The sequence below is a fragment of the Callospermophilus lateralis genome, unplaced genomic scaffold (assembly GCF_048772815.1).
Source record: "Callospermophilus lateralis isolate mCalLat2 unplaced genomic scaffold, mCalLat2.hap1 Scaffold_93, whole genome shotgun sequence".
NCBI lineage: Eukaryota > Metazoa > Chordata > Mammalia > Rodentia > Sciuridae > Callospermophilus > Callospermophilus lateralis.
The window spans coordinates 1,777,248-1,801,500 of record NW_027517451.1 but is presented as its reverse complement, the minus strand read 5'-3'; the positions used below and the strand labels follow the sequence as shown (position 1 = coordinate 1,801,500).

The following is a 24,253-nucleotide window of genomic DNA, read 5'->3' as shown; positions in this document are numbered from 1 at the left end:
ATATCCATACCAATTTTATTGCTTTGTATGTTACTCTGATCATACACTTTGCAGGATAATTCAGTCTTTTGCTTGAGGATATTAATAATATGCACTGTAACAGAGCTGTTTTTTTTTTTCTTCTTCTTTACCTCTGGGAGAACTATTCTATACAGCTTTCAAATCTGAAATTTATTTAATTCAACAGATCTTAAACACCTATTATAAATCCAGCCCCATCATACAGAATAAGTATATTCATGCACTTAGTCAATAAAATATTTCAAGTACTACAGACACATAAAGCATTATGGATCCAAGAGCCCTGTCTTCAGTGAATCTTTGTCTAGCTGGGTAAAGAACACATGATGTAGCTCAATGACAATGCCAGGTGGAATATGAGGTGACCTCAATGAGAGGCATGAACAGTATGTGGTTGGAAGTCAAAGACTATTTCCTGCCTCAAATTGTCAGCTCTCCAACCTCAGCTAAATGATTCTTGATGGCAGACAAGATTTGAATGGGAGAGACCAAGAAACAAGGCACCTGGGAAGAAGGACCTTCATAAACACCCTCAGATGTGTTAAGTGCCTGTGCAACAGAGAGTGGTCTACTTGGTGAGAGCACACATCTGACCACTTGTTAAGTGCATGGCTAATCTTTTGAAGCAGTTCCTTCAAGAGGCTGCAGAAAAAGGTCCCTCCTGGGGACTGCTCATAGCACAGAAGCAGCTTCTGAGTTTGGAGAGAGAGAAGGCATTTTGCCCAGGGCAACACCCATCAATTCCTCTTTCTAACAAGCCCATGACATCAGGAATAAAGGGCCAAAAGGGTCTAGCAGCCAATACAGGTGAGAGTCCTTGATTATCAAGACTCATGGAGAAAGAGGGTGGGGCTTGATGGTGGAAGCCTTGTTGTGCTCTAAGAAAGGAACCCAGGAACCTCAGAGTTGGATTTTTCTGGAAGCTGCACTAGGCATCCTCCTCTCCCAAAGGACACAAATAGGCATGTACTGGCCAGAGCAAGGACAAAGGAGCACCCCTTTCCCCTCTTTCAGAAGGATAATGGTGGCAGAGACCAGGCTGACCAAGTCAAAGCTGAGTGCTGTGGTTTGGGTTCAGTTTCTGTCCCACAGAGCCATGTGCTTGGTCCTCTGTGAGGTACTGAGAGTTGGAGGAGCCTTTAAGAAGTGTGGTCGAGTGGGAGGTGATTAGGCCACGGGGGCCCCACCTTGGGAGGAATGAATGCCCTTCTCCTGCATGTGGGTAGGTTAGTTCCTGGATTGGATTAGCTCCGCATGTGGCAGTTGTTATAAAGGGGGCCTGGCAGTTCCCCTCAGACTCTCTTCCACACATCACCTGCTTGCTGCTCTCATACACGCTGCTGCTGTGTGGTGCCATCCCCCATGGCCTTCGCCCCAATGTGAACTTTGAGCCTCCAAAACCGTGAGTCCAAACTGACCTCTTTGTTTTATAATGTGTTAGTTATAGCAACATGAAATGGACTGAAAGATTATCTCTGGGTCTGTGTCCCAGCACTGAGGCTCCTGGAGGATGGTGGTATCTATGTGGCCAGTCCACAACCAGAGAAGGGTTTGGCATTGCTCAGATGAGCCCTTGAAGGGGTAGCAGATCCAGGTCTCCTGGCTGGCCAGCATCATCCCAGGTGTCTCTCCTGGCTGATATGCCTCCATTAAAGTCAGCTGGCTCTATCTCAGTGGAGAAATGAAGTCGATTGAGATTTCCTGGTAAATAACCGAACTAGGAAGATAGAGGCGAGAGTGAGACCTGGAAAACTCTGCTACTTTCACAACATGTTGCTAGATGTCTTTCTCCATGGAGTTCATGATTTCTGGGAGAGTCCCTGAAGGAAAGCTTTGGGGATGGAGCTTCCTTTGGGGACATACCTGGCCCTGCAGATGCATTTTTGTGAAATCAAGCTCAGTCCAGAGCAGCCTTGGTAGGTCTGGAGATGCCCGTGGTGCAGTGAGGAAAAGCTTGGGCTGCGTATGAAGCCAGTCAAGCTGCTCTGAATGGTGCTTATGTGTTCTTTTTGAGCATTGTTTTTATTTATTTTTTGCTGTACAATTCACATATTACGAATGATTCACAGAGTGGTTTTAAAGAGCAAATGAAGCATATGGTATGGACTCCATAAACTAAAGTGCTGTAAAGTATAATTTGATATAATTATGAGCTCACTTTTGCCTAAACTGGATCACCTAGCTTAGACCCCTGGAACTCTGGACTCTGGTGGAAACACTTGGTTTCAACATTCATTCAAATGTGAATGTAAAAGCTGCCTGCCTTTCAATAACCCAGTACATACTAGTGTTTATTAGGTGGCTGGACTATTAGTGGGATTCCAAAACAGTCTGATTGGAGCTATCAGTTGGAGCTGTAATGTGCACAATGGTCCCTAGGAAGTTGGAGTCAGCTTCACAGGGTTAGAACCACCTTAGTGACAGACAAACCCCCAAACACACCAGCTTTTTGAAATAAAGGAAATTGAGAGGAAGCAATCCCAGAGCTTCAAACTGGAAATCTTTTTTTTTTTTTTTGTCCCAGGGACTGAACCCAGGGGCACTCAACCACTGAGCTATATCCCCAGTCATTTTTTTTTTATGTTTTATTTTGAGACACTCTCGCTGAGTTGCTTAGGGTCTCACTAAGTTGTTGAGGCTGGCTTTGAAATTGCATTCCTCCTGCCTCAGCCTCCTGAACCACTGGGATTTTAGGTGTGAACCACTGCACCTGGCTCAAACTAGAAATCTAAATGGTTCCAGTACCCACAAGAATGGTTGTGCCTTGCAACTCCCTCTGGAGAGCCATGTTTAAAGCATACTCATCATCATAGATTCATGTGTTGATTAAGACCATATTATGGCAGATGATAGTCAAGTGTCTCAGAAGAAACTGAACTTTATTTCCCATTTATCAGTGATGCTATATGGACTCACTCAATTCTGCTTGAATCCTCAGCTTCTCATTGAAACAGTGGTGCCTAGTTTGAGCCTGGTATAATCTTTTTGCTACTGTCCTCCTGAGGGAGAAGGAAAAATGTGGATGTGTTCTTGCTCAGGAAGAGAGCCCTGGTGACAGCCATCTGGGCTGCCGGGCCTATAACAATTAGCTTATATGAAAGGAAAACTAACAGACCTCTAGCTTCTCTTTGAAATTTTAAGCTGGAATTGTTTTTTTTTGGGGGGGTGGAGGGGGGTGGAGGTGCTGGGGATTAAACTCTGGGGCACTGGGTCACTTGGCCACTGGGCCACTGAGCCACATCCCCAGCCCTATTTTGTATTTTATTTAGAGACAGGGTCTCACTGAGTTGCTTAGCACGTCACTTTTGCTGAGGCTGGCTTTGAACTTTCCATCTTCCTGCCTCAGCCTCCTGAGCTACTGGGATGACAGGCATGCACCACTGTGCCTGGCTTGGCTGGTCTTGTTTTTATACTGCTTTCTCTTATTTTTTTTTCAAATGAAACTTTCACACAGCAGATAACATTCCATTTGAAAGCTGATTTAAAAGTGCAAAGATTCCTCCTCTTACCCTCTGTTCCAGTAGGTTGAAGTGTTTAAGGTTCATTGTCAGTCCAAAGTCAGGCCTTCCCTTAAGCTTCTGGACTGGTGAGACATCTTTAGGTCTTCCTGGAAAGGGAGTGGGGTTTATGCCCCACTGAAGTCATGCCACCACCCCAGGAAGGGGAATCTTGGGAATGGTCACTTGTGGGGAAGAAGGCCTCTTCAACCTCAAGTGCACATAACCCCATCTCTCCTCTACCAGCTTTGTCTCTTTGCTTTTTTGGCACCATAAAAACTTGGGTGCCCTGGCAAATGAGTCTTATTCCTCTTGGATCCATGCCAGTCCCTGGAGGAGGCAGCACAGGTGACTCACTGTCTGAGCCCAGTTCTCCCAATGTGAGGCTGGGTTTGTTTCTCTAGGACATCTCGGGCACTGCCCTGAACTTGCTCCTACTACTCTTTAGATTGGGGACTGTCTCTTCCCATTCCCAGTACTTAGCACAACTCCTGGCATGTAGGAAGCACTCAGAAAATAAGTGTGGAACCAACTGAACAAATGATGTGATTTACATGGGTGTATGTGTATCACGTCAAGCTTCCCCAGAAAAACAGAAGCAATGAGATTTGATAAATGGATAAGTTTTATTGTGTTTATTGGATCACCTAATTGTGGGGACTGGCAAATCTAAAATCTATAGGGAAGGAGGCAGGCAGTTAGGACATTCAGGCAGGAGCTGATGCTGTGGTCTTGAGTCAAAATTTCTTTGTCTCTGGGAAAACTGTTTTTGCTTCAAAGGCCTTTAACTGATTGAATGAGGGCCACCTGCATTATCAAGGGTAATATTAATTTAAAGTCAAATGATTGTAACTGCTGCTAAAATTTACAAACTGCCTTCAAAGAAATACCTAGGTGATTTTGATGAAATAACTGGATACTACAGCCTACTTGAGTTGACATATAACTAGCCATCACATCCTGGTCAAATTATGTTCATAGAAACAGCCACCACAACCAGCACCACACAAAAAAACATGACAAACAGATACTACGCAACAAGGGTGCCGTGGAACAGAGCTGGCCCCTTCCAGTTAGGTGCTGGCTGCACTCAAACTCAAATGCTTACTACACCCCCTGCCCTCAGAGAGATGAGCCTCTGGCCACAGAGACAGTCCAGTATGGCAGATGGTGTAACGAATAACACAATCAAGATGTGCATGAAATTTGCTGACTGCTATTTAGAGCTGGGTGTCCTCAAAGTGGTCAGAATAACCTTGGTAGCCTGAGAGGGGTCTGAGATCAGCAGACTAATATTGTAACCTTAGCCTCTCTCTCTTTGGAGAGAGTTTCAAATACTTTAGATAAATGAACTGTGAAATAACCCAAAGGTCTTTATGCCAGCAAATGTCAAAACACCCCAGGCAGTCTTGGTACTTAGGGGAGGACCTGTAAGGCAGGCATTCTCCTCATTGCCCATGGCTTCTGAATGCCAATCCCCCCCCTGCCCCCCCACCTCCCCCCTGCCTCCCCCCATTCCCCATCCCCCCACCTCCCCCTGCCTCCCCCCATCCCCCATCCCCCCCACCTCCCCCCTGCCTCCCCCCATTCCCCCCATCCCCTTGCTAACACCACTTGGTGTTGTGAATTGATCTCTGGTTGCCTGCATACAAACATCAAGGTCATACGAATAGATGCCACTGTCCCTGCAATTCCTCTGCCAGGACATGCAGTCAGATCCTATGACAAGACTCCTAAACTGGGGTTGGAGTCTGATATTAAATTTGCTGCTCAATCTTGTGGAAGCAGACAAGATACAGAGAGTAGAGGTTCTTGTGGGTAAAGAAAAGCAGCAGGGATGTTGAGGTATCATGTTTAGAGTCAATATCTGCCTGGTCAGAAACGTATCCAAACACTGCAACCTGCAGACTGGGAAGAGTCTGGAACCCCCACCACCACCCTGCCTCAAACCTTCCACAGGACCTCAGGAGTGTGGATTGACAGGGGGCCAGAGAAACCTGCATTTTTTACTTTATAAGCTTGTATATTACTTAACTTTGATCCAATGAGTCTCAATTACTTGTGCATTTACAAAAAATTAAAAATAAGCCTGGTACTGTGGCAAATACCTGTAATCCTCATGACTCAGGAGGCTGCAAGTTCCTGGCCAGCCTCAGCATCTTAGCGAGGCCCTAACCAACTTAAGGAGACCTTGTCTCAAACTTTTCAAAAATAAAAAGGGCTGGGATGTAGCTGAGTATAATATAACACATACATATATACACAATATAAATGCATACATATTAAAATCAAAGTTGCTTTTTAGGATAATCAATCACTTTACCCTGTAACAATAGCTCAAGAGGTTCAGCTGACATGACAGGTGAATACCCTCCACCCAGGGAACATAGACCTTGTGATGGCAGATTGTAGGTGACCTTGATCATATGTTTCTTGCTTGGATTTTTAAAGTGCTCCCTGTCCAGGGCAATCCATTCAGAGATCACTGTGCTAGGAAGTCCCATGGCTGTGCCTAAACCCAATGGTGGCCTGGCCGGTGGGGATGTCCATGTGGAGAGTTTACTTGCCAACACAGACCAAGCTGAGGAGTGACTCACAGTTTAATTATCATGCAGAGCTGCAGCTGGCGGCGGCTGGAATGAGTTGGCATCTGCTTTTGCAGAGTGCAATTTCTGCAAATAATTAACCACCAGAACTCTTGATTCTCTCTAATTAATGAAGAGGAAGGCTGGAATCTTCAAAGTCCACAAATGTCATGCTGCCATTGTGTCAGGATTGATCTCCTTTGTTCTAGACCGAAAAGCGTGCCTCTCCTGCCTCTCCTAATTCTTTATAAATTAAATTTTTCTATTACTAGTTGTGACAGCTAAGGAACATGACTTCAGAAATTCACCCGCAGTTCATGCCAGTATTAGAAGCCTGAAGAATAATAATTTTTAAAAAGAACCATAATGGAACAAGCTTTCTGTCTCTGACCCAGAATTAATCATAGTGAAGAGACACCTACTGAAAAGAGGGCCGTTAATTAGCTCAAATGGATCTTGCTAGGTGGAGTCTGAATTACTGGGAAGTCTGCAACCAGCGGAGGAGGAGACTTCCTTTTCTCTCTCCAATTCTATGTGATGCTGGAATGGAACATAATGGGACTTTGCTTCCAGGAGACAGGGAGTCGTGAGGCGGGCCGTGGCAGAGCTCCATTCATTGGAGGATGCTGGTGCATGAGCCTCCCAGCACAATAATCCTGAACGTGTAGGGGAAAAGTGCAGTGATTGTTTTCAGTACAAATGGCCTGTCTCTGTGATCTCATCTGAGCATGTAATGAAACCCAACACCCAGAAAGCAAGTGGAATTCTGTTAAACCCTAGGTCAGATCAGGTCCCTCTGTACCAAGCTTCCTTAAAAGAATGCAAACTTTATAGTGAGTCTGTGAGGTCTGATTTGTCTGCCCACTGTTTCCTCTAAAGTCTCCTTTCCCCTACTACCCTCAATTCCTCTCCGGACACAACATTCAGACTTCCTTATATTCCACTGATGTTCCAGGTGTGTTCCCACCTCAGGGCCTTTGCACAGGCTATGCTGTCTGTCTGTAGTGCCATTTTCCAGATATCTGTTTGGCTCACCTTTTCTCTTCAAGATGTTGCTTAAATGTTAGCTTCTTAATGACCTACCATGTAAAATAGAACCCTCTCCCCATTCCTCTTACCCTGCTACATTTTTGTGTGATTACTTCCTTGCATACCATATAATTTTCTTGTTTTTTTAAATCTTGGTCTCCTCCACCTCCCACTGGAGTATAAGCTCCATAAGAACCAGGATTCTTGTCTGTTTTGTAGGCTGATGTGTTCTCAGCATCTAGATGGTGCCAGCTCAATAAATATTTGTAGAGTAAATGAATCCATTAGCACACTTGGAGTGTTTGCTGTTATGTGTGAACCCTGCATGTGCCCATCCGACACGACTGCTCAAACATCTTATGAAGGCCGAGGCGCGAGCTGTTCCTTTTGCTTTCACAAGTGTCTGGAGGAAGTGCTGCTGGTTCTGTTGGCTGCCAAATGTTAATAATTAAAGCAAACAGTGTATCAGAGCTAAATATTTCTTGGGCTGTTTCTCTCCCAATGGCTTCTGGTAGGAAGAAACTAGTATGAGATGGGTCAAGAATGAGGCCATGGCTGGGTGTGGTGGCACAAGTCTGTAATCCAGGCAACTCCAGAGGCCAAGGCAGGAGGATTGTGAGTTCAAAGCCAGACTCAGCAACTTAGTGAGACCCTGTCTCAAAATAAAAAATAAAATAGGGCTGGGGATGTGCCTCGGTGGTTAAATACCCCTGGGTTTAATCTCTGGCACCAAAGGCAAAAAAAAAAAAAAAAGAAAAGAAAAAGGAGGACATTATACAAAGATGTTGCATTTTAGGTTGTTTTGTTTTTGTTTTTGTTTTTTTGTTTTTTTTTGTTCCTAGGGTTCTTCCTCTCTAAGTTCCTAAGTTTTCAGAGAATGGAAGGTTTTGAGAGAGCATGTAGTAGAAATCATGGTGGTATTTTGGTGGGGGCAGGTCCTTGGAGTGAGTCAATAATGACCTACTGAAAAGAAGCATTCATGGGCACCTAGGGGGAAGTAAATACAGGTGATGATACAGGGCCAGGCCCATAGTAGGAGCCTTAGGCAAGGAGTTGCAGCAAAGCCTGAGACCTCTGCTATTTTCATGGGTTGCTTCCAAACAATGAGGCCATAGATTTCTCTTCCAGTCTTTCCATTGAGGAATGTCTACTGAGTCTTTCTTGTATCCATAACCTGATGGGGTTTAGGAAGATCTGGCAGAGGTTGCAGTGTCAATGGATCAGAACTTGGGAAGTGGCTAGATCCAACATTCCATGCTTTACTTGATCTGTACCTCATATCAATCCAGTCCTTAGCTCAGAGGACCTAGCCAAAGGGGGAAGCGCTTAAGTTAGGGTGCCCTGGTGTGAGTCACTGCACACGGGCTCCAGCAGGCTTCTGTAGCTGCTGCTGAGGGAGTTTGGACATTTATCTCCCTCCAGCAAGGCTTCTGCTGTGGCTTGAATATGGTTTGTCCCAGGGAAACCCCATGTGGAATGTAATTGCCCACGTAATGGTATGGCAAGGTGGTGAGTCAGGTCACGGGGAATCTACCCTCATGGAAGCATTTGTGCAGTTCCTGAGCAAGGGGGTCATGATCATGAGTGTTGGTTGTTGTAAAGTGGGTCAGCTCCTCTGTTCCCTTCTTCTCCTGCACTTTCTGCCTTTCTGACACGCATGGAACTGCATGATGCCCTTGCCAGAAGCCAAGCAGATGCTGGTAACATGCCCTTGAACTTCTAGAACCATGTACCAAAAAACCCTCTTTCCTTTATAAGTTACCCAGTTTCAGGTATTCTATTATAGCAAACAGAAAATGGACTAAGACAGTTTCTAACTTGGCCTTAATACTATACAAAGTTACTTTGTAGTTGCTCTTCTGAATAACTGCTACTTGATTTTAGAGAAAAAGGAGAGGCCCAGAGAGGGCAAAGTACTTGTCTAAAGTTGCACTGTTATTAAAATGTAAGCCTGGGACCTGTACTCTCCTTGAAAATCCAGTTTTTTGTCCATACTGCCCTTCAGGTCAGAATAATATCCACCCTATTTTCCTCTGGGACCTACCAATAAACTGTTCTTATGAATGAAAAAAAAGGGATTTTTTTAATCATCCCGTAGTCAATTATTACTAAAGTTGCCTCTGCAACTTAGAGGATGCTCAGAGGTCAGAGATGAGAATATGGGCTGTCTTGTGGGGGTAAAAATTATGAGTTATTGTGTTTTTTACATATTCTAAATTCAAATTCAAAGACTGACATTTAAAGCATCTCTCCAAAGCCAAGTTCGGTGTAGTTCTCTGGTTGTAAATAGCAAAATTGACCTTCCCTCCTAGACTCACACTCTAAATTATTCTGAAGAATCTTCCTCCACACCACTCCCGACAACCCACCTGAAGCCGTCTCCAGGACACTCTTGCTGATTTACAACCGCAATATTGCTAAAAGGGAATGGAAAAAAGCCAGGCTGAGTTTCTGTTAGACAGAATTACTGGCATGAAATACCAACATCACTCTGACCTGGCTATGTCTGACTGGCTGGCCGTGTGGCTGCACCCCCATCCCCACCCCATTGCACTGAAATAGGTCATTTGTTGGAAAACCGAGGAAGCCTTGTTCCCCAATTCTGGTCCCCCAAAGAACCAAGGAGGAAGGCTGTGATGGCGCTATGTGCTTGCATGTAGCTCCCGACAGCCGGCCTTGGACTAGGAAGCCTCTGCTTGTTGGGTTTCCATGTCAGTGGTTTGTCTTTGATGAGTGTCTGTGACTGCTGTGTGTGGAGCCCTTCTGCTTCCTGCCTTTCCAGAAGGAATAAAGTCGACGAGGCAGAATGCAAGCCGTGAGCTCCAGCTGTCACTGGTTAAGATGCAATGATTAGCTGTGAATTAGTCATTTGGCTGAGGCAAAATATTAACTAAATGAAGGTGATCTCCTTCCCTTGTATTTATTCCCTCCCAGAACCTTGATCCAAGCTATCCATGCGTCAAGGAAATATTTATTGATACCCTCCCCATTTTGCCCCAAATGCAGAGCTCAGTAAGATGTAAAAACCTTACAAGTTACTGAAGACTTAAGTTGGGGAAAAAAGGTATTTGTTCATCAAGAGTAGAAAACTCAGATGGCTGTGGGGGCTCAGTGGGTAGTGTGAATGGATGAATGAAACTGTTTTATCATAGCATCTTAAGGTATATCCCCCCCCCCTCAAAGACACATCTTTCTTAAGTCAGGGGTAGTGGCATATGCCTATAATCCAAGTGATTGAGAGGCTAAGGCAGGAGGATTGCAAGTCTGAGGACAGCCTCAGCAACTGAGGGTCTCACCAAGTTGCTTAGGGTTTCACTATCTCAAAAAAATAAAAAAGGGCTCAGTGGTAAAGCACCCCTGGGTTCAATCCCTGGTATTTAAAGCAAAAAAACATCCTCCTTGTATATTTAACATACAGGAATGTTCTTTCCTCAAGAATCAGAGCTTGCTGATCTATCTTTAGTTTTCATATTTTTTTTTATAGAAAGTAGAGTATCTTCAATTTGTCCATACAATAAGCTGAGTGCCTGGACAGATGGCAACCAACACATGGTTTTAGTGTGAAGAGACAATTGGAAGTGAATAAGGAGTTGATGGGACTGTCTAGCTGGAGCACTTGTGGGCTACTGGATGGGAACAGCTGCTTACTGTGTGACCCACTGCTTTGTGGCCAAGTGAGGACAGGGGCCCAGTGACACACTGTCTTCACAAGCTTCTGAAGCATGAAGCTTCACCATACAAGTCATGTGCTACCTTACCATTTCTTCCTTTTAGATTTCTTTACATTTTTCTTGTACTTCTGCTTCCCTCAAGTGGATAAGATGCTTGTCCCTGAAACCTAAACTGTTTCCCCCCATTTGTGTGCTTCCAGCTCTTTGCAAGTGGCTACTTACTATATCATCAGAGGACAGAGGACACACTTCCTGTGGGCTGGTCAAACTTGGGCAGAATGTAATGCATTCATGCCTGAGTATTGATTTTTTTTTTTTAACCAGAGATTAAACCCATGGGTGCTTAACCCCTGAGCCACATCTCCAGCCCTTTTTTATTTAGAGACAAGGTCTTGCTGAGATGCTTAGGGCCTCATTAAGTTGCTGAGGCTGGCTTTGAACTTAGATCCTTCTGCCTCAGCCTCCTGAACTGCCAGAATTACAGACATGCTCCACTGAGCCTGGCTCTGAGTATTGATTATTAAGGAAAGCAGGGGGAATTTCCCAAATGACATGCAGGCTTCATACAGATAACCATGAAAAGGTCTCTAAGGTAGATTGCAAAATGGTCACATATTCCTCTTTGCTATCCTCCTACCAAGAAGTCTATTCTCCATTCCTTGATTCTGAATTTGACTCTGTGCCTTTGTTCAACCTCTAGCAAACATGATACAGGTAGAGACTTAAAGGCATTTGCACACTGAGGTTCACACACTCCTTCTGCACTAGATCCATGGGATCACCATGAAAATAAGCTCAAATCAACCCATTAGGAGGCCCACCCAGAGGAGAATACACTTCAGATAGCCTGTTAACCCCAGACATATGAGTGACACTTGGTCTAGACCAATCGTGGCTCAAAGGAGACCTCCAGAGGAACCACTCAACAGAATACAGTCCAAATTGACAACCCACACACTCACAAACTAGTAGATATAATTGTTTGAAATCAAATGAAAACTACAACATGCTACCCTGTCAATCCAACTGAAGGTCAGATTCTGCCCACTGCTATCCGTGTGCCCCATGCTGAGCAAGTGATGGCCACACAGCAGTAGAGACCAGAGACACCCTGCATAAGGATACTGTCCCAGTTTCCTCTTCCTACACACCTGTTTGCCTCTGATTAAAAGGACTAAGAATCACTAAACAGGAAATTCAAGGTAGGAACTGTGCTGGTTATTGATTTCCAAGTCAGATTCTTCAGATTGAGCCTATACCCAATTGGGGAATTGGCATAAATAGAGTACAAATATTAAAGGAGAAGAGATAGCCTGAAGGCATACTGTGTACAAGCCAGGCATTGGTGTCCATCTCAATTTAAGTAGCCCCTTTGTTTCCTAAGTCTTCCAGAATTGGGTGGTCTGCATAGGCAGCAAGCTCCAACTCTTCTTGCTCTTGCCTCCTTCTCTGATCTAATTCCCTTGTCCTCAGGACTTTTGCACCCCATCTTTCGGCAAACAAATCAGGTTTCCTGAAGTGAATGGAGCCTTAAGGTACGACCCAGCCTGGAAACTTGTGAGTCGATTTCTTTTTAGTGAAAGGCAGAGAGGTCAAAGTGGGAAGAGTATTCACATGATGTTTTCTTGGATAAATACTGGCTGATTTGAGATTTGTGTTTTGATTAATACAACAAAATTTAATTACTTCTTTAGGTATGGTTCTAGATGTTATGAACACAAAAAAATTAGTATTAAGTTCCTATAGTAAGAGCCCCACAGCCTAAAGAGCATCAGAATGGAGAGACTAGCCAAATGGATGTGGGGAGTCAGGGAAAACTCCATCAATAAGTCACGTACAAAATGAGACTTGAAGAAAAGTGGAATATCACTAGGCAGATCTGGAGTCATGGAAGAGCACGACAGGGTTGGAAGTCAGTAAATACTCTGTCTTGTCAAAGCATGGGGTATATTTACATAATGAGGGATGCCTCCTTAATATCGGTCTCAGTGCTATGGTATAAACGTCCTCCAAATGTCATGTGTTGGACTTCCTCTTAGTAGTCTACCAAATATCAATTCTAAGAGGTGGTACCTTTAGGGTGGATTAATGCAATCCTTGTGGGAGTCAGGTCACTGTCGCAGGAGTGTGTGACTTATGAAAGGATGTGATTGGTCCCCCTTTTGATCTCTCTCAAGCTTTCTTGTTTTTCTCTCATGGGATAACCTAGCAAGGAGACCCTGACCAGATTCTAGACCCTTGATCTTGAACTTCTAAGCCTCCACAACTGGAAGCCTATATGCTATGTTCCAGTTGTTGGGTTTTTTTTTTGTTTTATTTTTTATAAATTACTCAGTCTGTGGTATTCCGTTTTAGGATGCTGATTTGTAATTCTCGAAGGTAACAAACTGCTACTCGAGTGTTTGGCATTGAAGGTGGGAAAGTCAGCTTGGAGCTATTATAGCAGTCCAGAAGAATGGATGAACTGAAATGACAGTGGATGGAGAGGACAGGATCAGTTTCATATGCTTGCAAATCTGAGTGGATAAGAGCTGGTGATGACTGGAGGTTGGGAGTTGACTGAAGAGAAGAAGGAAGCTAAATTTGAGATGTCTTGTTTAGACACTCAGTTGAAGTAATTTGATGCAGTAGATCTCTACAAGTGGGTGAACTCTGTTAAATAAAATGATTCATTTTCAATATTACAATTCGCCATATCTGTGAATATGCAGTGGGTATTATGAAGGCGAGGAGTGGCCAGTGAATAGAAAAGATAATGGTTTAAAATAGTAGAAAAGTGAATGCCAGCAGACTCAAGGACTTTTGGGAACTCCAACTAAAAATAGCAGTCTGGGCTGGACTGGCTGGATTGGCAAGCTCATGCGCTGTGGCTAGGTGGGGGCGCCATGGCTGTGAGCAGGCTGGGTGGATCCCCAGATGACCTTGGCCTATAGTTAGCTCTCACAATCAGCTGTGGCTGATTTCCAAAGTAGCAGCAATAGCAGCTGACCGCTTGTAAGTATATTTTCTTCTCTGTAAAGAAAAAGTGCTCAGGAGCCATAAATTTCCCAAATGACTATTGCTTCTGGTTTGACTAAGGGCTTCCATGACTGAAAATATCCCTTTGTTTTCTATAAGAGCATTAAAAAATTAATCACCTTTTTCTTGAGTCAAAATACCTTGAACCTCTGGGGTAACAGGAGAATCAAAGTGTAAGTTCTATCCCTGGGAAATATGTCAAAGAAATGCCTGCTTACATGCTTTAGTTCATTAGAGTATCTTTCCCCCATCTACACAGCACAATAAAAGTAAATTAGAATACAAGAATTCAAAGGCAGGGAAGGAGCATAACTCTAAGAATAAGAAGTAAATGCCTCCTTTGGGGATCTGAGGTCAGAATACAAGATTTCACTAAGTGAAGACTTTCAGATAAAAATTTTTTTGCAATCACCTAGAATTCAGGGCAAAATATCTGATGATAAGTTTGCTTTAGTATATGATATCTAGGGAAAATACTGAGAGACTGGGAAAAAAAAAAAAACTATTCTGTCTGTGAACTGAACTTCACATACTGTACTTTGTCTCAGAAACACTAGAGGGCGTGAGTCAGAGGCAGAAAGCTACAAAGGAAACCAGAGGAAGGCATTTTTGCATTTCACACTGGCACAACATTTTACTTAGTTAGACACTAATATTAATACTGGTGATCAAGTGACTTTATAGTGAAAATTCAGTATTAAAAACTTTATGATCTCTAGGACCTGTTCAGAATCTACAACAGTAAAGAACAACCATTTCTCTCTGACTAGAATCTATGTTCTGTCCATTTTAAACATTTTGAAAAGCAATACAATACAGGCTCTGTGAGTCTTTAATTTTAGAGGATATTTTATTTGCATGAATAACCTTTCACAGATATTGGATTTTTTTTTTAACACAGCACAGTGGTCATACTTACAGTTCTTGCAGTGAATAGTAATGACACCAGGCATTTCAGACCCTTATAGGAATAAAGTATACTCGCTATAGATAACCTGGATCCAAAGTCCTCCCCTCTCCATTTTCTCCAGTATCCCCATGTACTACCTCTACATCAAAGCACCAGTGTGAATCCAGAAACACTTAAATTACCTGTCCTAATACCATGCACATGTCAATGAGAACTGATATTTAATTTTCTTGTTTAAACTCCCAGTTCCTCAGTACCTTTGTGCCTCTTGAAAATGCCAAAAGAATTAATGAAGCCAAGTCTCCTCACTAACTTTTTTAATGAACAATTAATTACTACAACTAGAAACAAATATCTTAAAATCTCAACAAGAGATTATTCAACTAATTTTTAAAGTATTTTAATGAGTAGCAAACTAATACATCAATGAGAGACTGTCCTTAAACCACAGCAGACTTTTGAAATATAACTGATAAAAGCATGCATGACTCCAAATGTAGGAAAAGTCACCATGCAGCATGCCAAGTTAATAAGGATCTGCCCTTTTACAAACCTTGGGGTCAGACTCACCTGGACGTTAAAGCCAAGAGAGTAGACATGACATTATGAATTCCCCAAGGCAGAGTCTGTTGGAAACAAACAATGACTCTGACTCTGATAAGAAAACACTTGGCTCCAAAATTTGGATTTGCCTTTGTTAGTCATGCATGATACTACTTACCTCTCAGGGAAGAACCTCTAATTTCAGAAAGTGCTGACGTGCATTACTGCACCCGTTAGCAAAAGTCTTTGGCAGAAATGCCATTTATCCTTGTTGTGGTAATGAACAGAATTACAACATTCTGGTGTCACCATTCCTGAAAAAGCACAGTCACTTGAATATTTCTTCCACAGGCATAGTGAAATATTTCACGGAGGCACATGGGTGTAGAGCACTATGGAGCGATATTGCTGGTGAATGACAGAATATCTGTTTGATTTACATGAAGCCCCAAGTGCTCATATGAGAATAGGGTAGGTTTAGATTGACGAGCAAATGTGTAGCCAGAATTCTGGCTGACAAATGGCAGAGCTATGCCAGCGCATTCGCTTCTCTGGACAGAGACCAAAAGTGAAACAGGAGGATCAAGTTCACTTCATAAAGGACATTCAAACCTAGAGGATGACAGGGTGGTGAGGGCAGTAAGCACATATAGATGGGAATTCCTCAGAATAGTATTGGATGAGTTTACAACTGAACACTCATCCAAGCCAGTGACCAATTCCTTATCAAGCGTGGCCATTTCCCCTGTGTGTTTATGTTGACATTCCCTTGGAGGGATCCAAGATAATTCTATTTTATGGGCATCTTAGGTTTAAAGTCACTAACTCTAAAAATGGCCTATTTAGGTAAATTGGAAATGGAAAATGACAACTGATGAGATTATTATTAAAAACGGTGCTAAGCATTAAATGATCCAGATTGCATTAGATTTATTTTGGCTGGGCACAACTGAGAACAGAAACCTCCATACAGCATTCGGTAAGGATGAATTGTTTGGATCGCACTCTTCTTTGTAGGCTGATGCTGAAAGTTCAGGACTTTGGGTCTGCCTTCAAGGAAGTGAGAAGATAGTAATGACAGGTGCTGTTCATGGAATTTCTGTGGTGTGCTGGGCATCCTTCTTGGTACTTAATGTGTATTATCCCATTTAATTCTTACCACCATGCCATGGGGCAGGGTTTATGGTCTTTGCTTTTGTAGATGAGCCTGAGCTGTGGTGACTGTAGTTGACCTTCCAAGGTTGTACACTGCAAGTGCCCAAGTCAGGATATGAACTCTGGTGACTTCAAAGCCCTTTGCATCCTGCCACATGGCATCCTGAACATCTGATGATAGTACTTGTCAAGGTTGAGCAATCTCACTCCCTGTGGTATTTGAAGAGTTTTTAAATGAGCAGCAAAGAGAGCCATGCGACCTGGGTTTGAATCCTGACTCTTCTAGCTGTATAACCTTGGGAAATTCCCAACCTCCTTCATCTGTAAAAAGTTTGTGTGTGTGTGTGTGTGTGTGTGTGTGTGTGTGTGTATGTATTGTGTTAGAATATTTTTAAGCTCCCTTTCATTTCTAACCTTTGATGATTTCATGTGCCTTCAAGGAACTTAATTTCTTGTAATTGAGGTGCATGTCTGGTCCCTTGCTCAGTAAGTGAATTCAGATGTAAGGAAACATTTTCCACTTGCAATTGCAGAACTGATTTAATTTTTGCCATAGAGTATTATCCCTTCCATGCTGTAAAATATGTTTCCTATGCGGGTTGCCTGAGCAGAGACTATCTTCTATTTCCTGGGCAGACTACTCTGTAGAGTGTGGTGTTCAACTCGTGACTGTACAAGGCTTGTAGCACATGCTAGAAATATAAAATAGCATTTTATAGTGTCACAGTTGGATTTATCTGAAGGCAATAACTATTACAAATATTTATGTACTCATCTATGTTGTGAATTAATGGGGCTTTGTTTATTGAATTTCCCTCCGTATTTCTAATTCACAATACCACGCTGATGGTGAAAATGACTGTCTACGAGTACACCGTTGGCATACCTTGCTTGTCTGGCTTGCACCCATTCTTCTGTTGATGGGAATATGTACATTGGCTCTCCTGCCACGGACATTCATCACCCGCTGCTCTGCATTCTTGAGGATCAAATGACATGGGCTGTGCTGTATGTGAGGAGCAATATTTGAACATTCCTTTGATGTTGTGCCTTGTGACACTCAATGTTTAAATCCAAGCTTTTGCCATTTGACCAAATGCCAAATGTGCTAGTCTGAATATCTATCATCTTACATATAGCTGGATGGAATAATAGGATCAAACCACTGGGAAAAATTTCAAAACTATTTTGGAGGACTAATTAAAACAAAGCTTTGATTAATTGGAAAGTTAGTTGAGCAAGATGTTCTAGCTAATTATGAGCTAGGGTATGACACTGTAAAAAATCCATTTAATGCATGCTGAGGATCATCTGTATACATATGGTATTAAGTGTTGAAAGAAGGACAAAGGTTCATGTAGTCCTTCTATTCAAAGTGTCTTCTGGTTCTCTTCTATCAGGTTCTATTAGCTTCCAGGTTTTTAAAATGTTTGCTTTTTGTTGTAATTGTTACAAAGATGTGACTATACAGAATATATATACTTTGAATTCATTTTTCTTCATTTAAACACTGTAATAATTTAACCTATGTGTCATTCTGATAGGAGTTAAACATTCCCTTGTTTGCTTAAAATTTGGGTTGTTTCTACTGTTTTCTCCTCCATTATTTTTATTTCCTATTGCAAACTTTCAAATATAGAACTATTAAACCTAAGAGGATAATTTTAAATGTTCATTATCAATATTCATTGCAATTGCTTTCCAAGGGCGTTTACCATTTACACACTCATGAACATTGTTAGCCTGTAAATTTCTCCTTACTCTCTCCATCATCATCCGTCACTTGTTTATTTATATATTTTTGCTTATGTGATAAAGTACTTTTTTGAGGTGGGGGGATCAAATTTATACCTGTTATCTTGCATTCACACAATAACCTTGCAAAGCCAATACAAATGAATGAATAGATACCAGGAAAGACTAAGTGACTTGTCCAAGTCCATACAAGTACTATCAGAACTGGAACTTGATCTTGCTTCTTCTAAGTCTACATCTGTTTCCACTGTCCTACAGATGCCCCCTCAAGTAACATGCTGTATCAAGGGTATTGAGACCTTTAAGATAAGCTTGAAGGGGTTCAGTAGTTGGTCTGTATCAAGATAGAAAAAAAGGTCAGTGGCACATGCCTGTAATCCCAGGAGCTAGGGAGGCTGAGGCAGGAGAATCACAAGTTGAAAGCCAGCCTCATCAACTTAGCGAGGCCCTAAGAAATTCAGTGAGGCCCTGTTTCTAAATAAAATATGAAACAGGGCTGGGGGTTTGGCTCAGTGGTTCATTCAGTGCCACTGAGTTCAATCCCCAGACCAAAAAAAAAAAAAAAAAAAGTAGATGAGTGGGACTATAACCAAAACTTTCCCCCAAAAGAGCAAATAATTTTGATTACTTAGCTCATGCTGTTTCACCCTCCCACATACACATTAAAAAAATTTAAAAAGAAACAAAGCATGTTATTCAATAATGCTGGAGAGTTGGAGTATTTTAACTAAACTCAGATATACGTGAGTAACTCCAGTTGGAAGTTGTTCATGCATATCTGAAGGCAGAATGTGGCCTTTTGACTTTGTCCTATTAAACACAAGGAAATTCATAGTTAAAATTCCATTCCTAGCTCCCCAGCCAAGATGGGAATGGTCCGAGTCATAAAACATGATGGACAGGGCTGCCACCAGGCCCAATAATCTGTTGGTATTGTACAGTAGGGTGGTCCGGGCACAGTAAATCAAGGTCTCACCTTCATTTTTCAAAAAGGCAAAGGGATTAAAGGTGTGTACATCATTCTTGACAGTGGGAAGACAGACAGGTTTTGCAAGAGGCTAGAGCAGGGCGTGTGGAGTAAATGACAAACACCTTTCAGTTGGAGGGTGTTTGGACTCTCCAGGTGTTCATTTGGAAGGTCATTTTGGGAAAATGATTTGGGACCAGATGCTGCCACCTTATTTGCAGAAAGGAGAAAGGAAAACCCAATTTGGAGGCCACAGTCATGTAAAACAGCAGGATCTGCCAAACACTGGCTCCACAGAATGTGGCTTTGGGGGGAAGCAGTCTGTGCTTCATCTGAAAGCTCCTGGTGTTTAGAAGGCCCCCGGTGAGCTGGGCAGGAGGCTGAATAACGGGCACTGGCAAAACTCAGGGATGGGCTCACCTCCCTCACCATAAAATACCATTACATAATCAGACCACTCCTTAATGGAGATTAAAAGCAAAACAAAGCAACAACAAATCCCTAGTATTTGTTTTTCAAAGATGTGACTCTGAACAAAGATAGTAGGAAGAATGGCGAGTTACATCACCCTGTTCCTCTTAGATAATTGCAAAGAAGGCTGCTTTTTTTCAAGTGTTCAGACCATCTCCTCTGGAGACTTTTACAGGGCTGTGAAACTGCTCTGGGGCATCCTTCAGTGCTGAGATGATGATTTGGATTTGCCCTGCCTTTAAGGAGGAAAGCTAGAGGAAGCAGGATTTATCTGCAGAGAAGTGAACATCTCCCCAGATCTCTTGTTTTATAGCTAGATTTTAATTTTAATGAGTGACAATCCTGAAAAACAATAACACTAAGCAGGTTGGAAGCAGTTTCAATTTCAAAGTCTTGTAATGATGTCTCCACCTCATCAATGTATTTTCACAGCTATTTGCCTGAAAACCCAGGCAATAAATGAATGCATTGTTCAGAGCTCTGCCTGAATTTGGACTCATTTTGCAGGCAGCATTAGAAAGAAAGCATGCTGAGTCGAGTTCTGGGGTATTTCCCCCAGTCTAATCTGCATAGTCATTCTCTCTGACATGACTGGAGTGTTTTCTGTCACCTCCAAACACTGCATGCTGTGATAACATTCATTTCCAAGGCTCCTACCCAATATGACACTCAGGAATGGGGAATTCAAGTGGGGTTGATCAAGGTGGCTCTTCCACCCAGCCCTGCTCTGGTCTGGATGTGGAGCTGGGGAGAAGCTGACCCACGTTTGCCCTGTTGTATTTGGAAGGCTTTTCTTTAGGTATTTAACTTGTGGGTGGTCCTTGCATCTCCTACTACATTCCAAATATTTTCAAAACTTTCTGAGTGGTAGTAGTTCAAACAAATGAGCACACCATCCTGCCTGATAGGAGGAGGAGGTGAGTGCCCACCTCTTCCTTCACACCCTGCTTCTCTTTCAAGTCAGTTTGAACAAGGCAGAATTTGTGAATCTGAAGTCCTAAGATTCAGGCCACAGTAGATTTTTTTTATAGCCCCTGTGGTTTAATGTCCAGTGGTTTCCAAGTTTTTTTTTTATCTTTTAGCTGTTGATGGACCTTTTATTTATATGTGGTGCTAAGAATCAAACTTGGTGCCTCACACATGTTAGGCAAGCGCTCCACCACTGAGTCCCAACCCCAGCCCAGTTTCCAAGCTTTTTAGATAGTTCATCAGAATCAGTGAACAATTTTAAATGGATACTCCAAATCCTTGTTATTCATTTATAAATTATAAACCTATGCTATTGAACCAACATTTCTAGTAATTAAAAAGAGAAACATTTTAAAGATGAAATGAATTTAATAATTATTTTCTTGATGGCAGAAAAACAATTGGTGTTTTTACTGTCCTATTAAGTTTGTATGCTCATTTTGAATTTATGTGGGACTGAACTGAACAAGGACCATTTGAAAAACTGGCTTTAACACTTTATGATATGAATCATGAGTCTGTTTCCAAGTTCAGTTTTGTAAGGAAAGAACAGAATGAGGGAAATAGAGAGGAGACACAGCTCCACAGGCACAGGTTTAATCAAGGCACTTGCAGAGGGAGGTCCAGTGGAGGCTGGGGCCAGTCTGCCTACAGCTTGGGGTAGACATAGGAGTGTCTATGTCTACCCCAAGCTGTAGATAGAAGGATTTTGGTGGTTAGGCTAGGGAAGTTATTAGGGAAGGATCCTTGTGGAATAGCCTGGGGTGTTTTCAGGATTTCCTTTCTTACAATGATAGAGTAGGGGTTCTTTGCATGATAATGGAGTATTGATGTGGTTAGGTAAGGCTGAGAATGACCCAGAAGTGACTCTTATCCTGAAATTGAGGATATGTTTCAAACAGTGATGCTTGTGTCAATTTCTTCCTAACAAGTTTATTTTTATACCTGGTTTTAATGACTAGCATAGTTAAAGACAATGCTACAGAGAGAATGCAGGAAGGGCCTTGTTGGTTGTATTGACAAATTGTGACTCATTTTTTTTAGTCACATCTATGTTTTGCAGAGACTTTGTTGAATGTTTACTGATTTCCATCTGCCTTGGCATCAATCAAATGATCTTATAATCTAATAAAAAAAGTGTTTTTTTTTTTAAAAATCGTGTCTCCCATTGGCCAAACCTGGAGAAAACCAGAAGACAAAGATGTCCTGTCCACAGCTGGGAGGGCTGAGGCAGGAGTATCTCGAGCTCAAAGGCAGCCTCAGCAACTTAGTGAAGACTTAAGCAACTCATTGAGGGCTTGTTTCTAAATAAAATATGAAAAATGGCTGAGGATGTGGCTCATTGGTAAACACCCCTGGGTTCAATCCCTGGTACCAAAAAGAAATCTGGTCCATTCACAGACATTTAGCATTTAGATAATGGATATGTTCAAAGCTCTTTGAAATCATATATTTGCAATATTTTAATATAATTTAGAAAAATACCATTTCCCATTTTTCAATCTCAGAATTTTTAAGAAATGAAATCATTTTCAGAAAAAAATTTATACAGGGGGTGGAAACAGTTCTAAATACCTGCTTCAAAGTGTTCTCTCCATAGCATGCATTTCTTTTTTCAAAGCCGTCGCTATCTCTCTCACTCATCCAGTGTTAATGTTACTTGGCTGGACAGACTTGGTGTCATTTTTGCAGAGATACCTGCTGGGTTGCATATTCCTATAGCTTCTAGTCACCATGTAAATTTCAGAGACATGCTCTTTATCCAGTAATGTGGCAGAAGGAGGTACTCACTTGATGAGCTGGTCTGGTTTGTTTCTGTCAGTAGGAGAACACTTTAGGAACAGCTTGGACACATTTTGAGGGAAACAAATGAATCCATCTAAGTTTCTGCCAGTAACACCTGGTGGGCTGGCTCAAGGAGATGGAGAAGAGTTTAACAGAGACAGTTACCAATGCCTGGGTGCAGTTCAGGAAGCCAGCAGTGACAGGGAAGGAGGAACAAGGAGCCCTTACTTCTCTCCCAAAGCCTGGCCCCAGCCTAGGGTGAGAGCTCTTATTCCACAATGGGAGTACGATGGTGGCTGTAGTGGCAGAGGGCCATCTTGATCTACTCAGGCTCCCGTGAGGGCTCAGAAAACAGAAGCCCATTTTCCGACAGTTCTGAAATCCAAGGTTAAGGTGCTGGCCATCTTCTCCCTGTGTCTTCACATGGTCACCTCTGTATTTGTCTCTGGGTCCATATTTCCTCTTCTTAAAAGGCCACCAGTCTAATTGATCTTCCTTGAGCCTAATTACCTCCTTAAAGGCCCTTTCCCAGATTCAGTCATGTTCTGAGATATGGGGGGTTACAATGTAACGTGTGAGTGGTATGGGGTGCAATTTAGCCCATGACTGGACACTGCCAACCTGTGGCCTGTAGGGAGGGTGCCCAAGCAGTCACACCTTAACAGCTGCTGCTTCTGATCTGCCTGGCAGTGGCTGGTCTGCCAGTACCTTTCACTGGCCACACCTAAATGGTGGGAGCCCGAGACAAGCCAGCCTGTTTGCTGCCACCCTGAGAGATGGTCAGCCTGCTGGGGTCTGGAGAGGAAAAGGAAGAAACATACAGGAATAATATTTTACAAAGTCACTGTGCTGAACTTAGAAAATAGAGATTTACAACTGTTAGGATTTAACAAAGAAGAAAACAGAACTAATGGTCAGAATGGGGTGGCTAGTTTTGTAGGTTGCACAGGGTCGTTAGTTTTGGAAACTGCTGTTACTAGGTTCAGCTCTGTGTGTTGTAACAGTGTGAACATCATGCATAGAATTAGTCCTTGTGAGAATTAGAAGTCTTCCCTCTGGGCAGACAAATGAGAAAACGTGCCTTCCACCAGGCTGAGCAGTCTTTTGGGTGCATACTTTGGTGGATTCCCTATTCATCTTCATAGGCCAAATGTGTATGACCTGAGGTAACAACCCTTTGTGACCTCAGGTTGACAGTCCATACTCCACAGTCTTCAGTACCCCAGCCCCCAGGGTCACAAGCAATTGAAGGATACATTTCAATGTTGTGTCTGCCATATTCTTGCCATACTCTGAAAACTGGAGGAAGAAAATTATTAAGCCATAGCAAAATTAAAACCTGTCACTTAAATCATTCAAGCCTTATCTGGCTAGTAGTTTCTGAATGAACTTAAATAAGTGTTTAGTGGATCTTTCTCCTAGAGGGAGTAACTAATTTAGATCACTTGTTAACACTTTGGGCAACTCTATTTTCAAAAAAAAAAATTGTTTTAGTTGTAGATGGACACAATATTTTTATTTTTATTTATTTATTTTTATGTGGTGCTGAGGATCGAATCCAGGGCCTTATGCATGCTAGGCAGTATTCTACCACGGAGCTACAATCCCAGCCTGGGTCATTCTATTTTAAGAGTTTAGGATTATTGGCAAACACGAGTATAAGCACTGGGTCTAAGCATTGGGTTGTCTTTATCCATCCAGTAGCCTGTGGGTTATGGTGAGGAAGCTGCACACTGTATAGCTTCAGGGGGTACCGGGCCATTCTACAGTCATTGTACACCTGTATGGCCTCTCTGACAACTCTCTGGTAGATAGTAGTGAAACTTTCAAAGAGCAGGTGTCTCCTCCATCTCCAACTGATGGGAAGTTGCAGTGTG

General features: G+C 42.5%; 1 long non-coding RNA gene across 1 annotated transcript in view; it reads right to left on the bottom strand.

The window, feature by feature from the left end:
* LOC143388471 (uncharacterized) overlaps nt 1-15,673 on the bottom strand; it is a 77,597-nt gene extending 61,924 nt beyond the window's left edge. Inside the window, exons 1-2 of the long non-coding RNA XR_013090008.1 lie at nt 15,453-15,673; nt 15,302-15,357 (exon numbers count right to left, since the gene is read on the bottom strand). This is a non-coding gene — a long non-coding RNA (uncharacterized LOC143388471). The remainder of the gene's footprint in view (nt 1-15,301; nt 15,358-15,452) is intronic.
* Between the last annotated feature and the right edge of the window lie 8,580 nt (nt 15,674-24,253).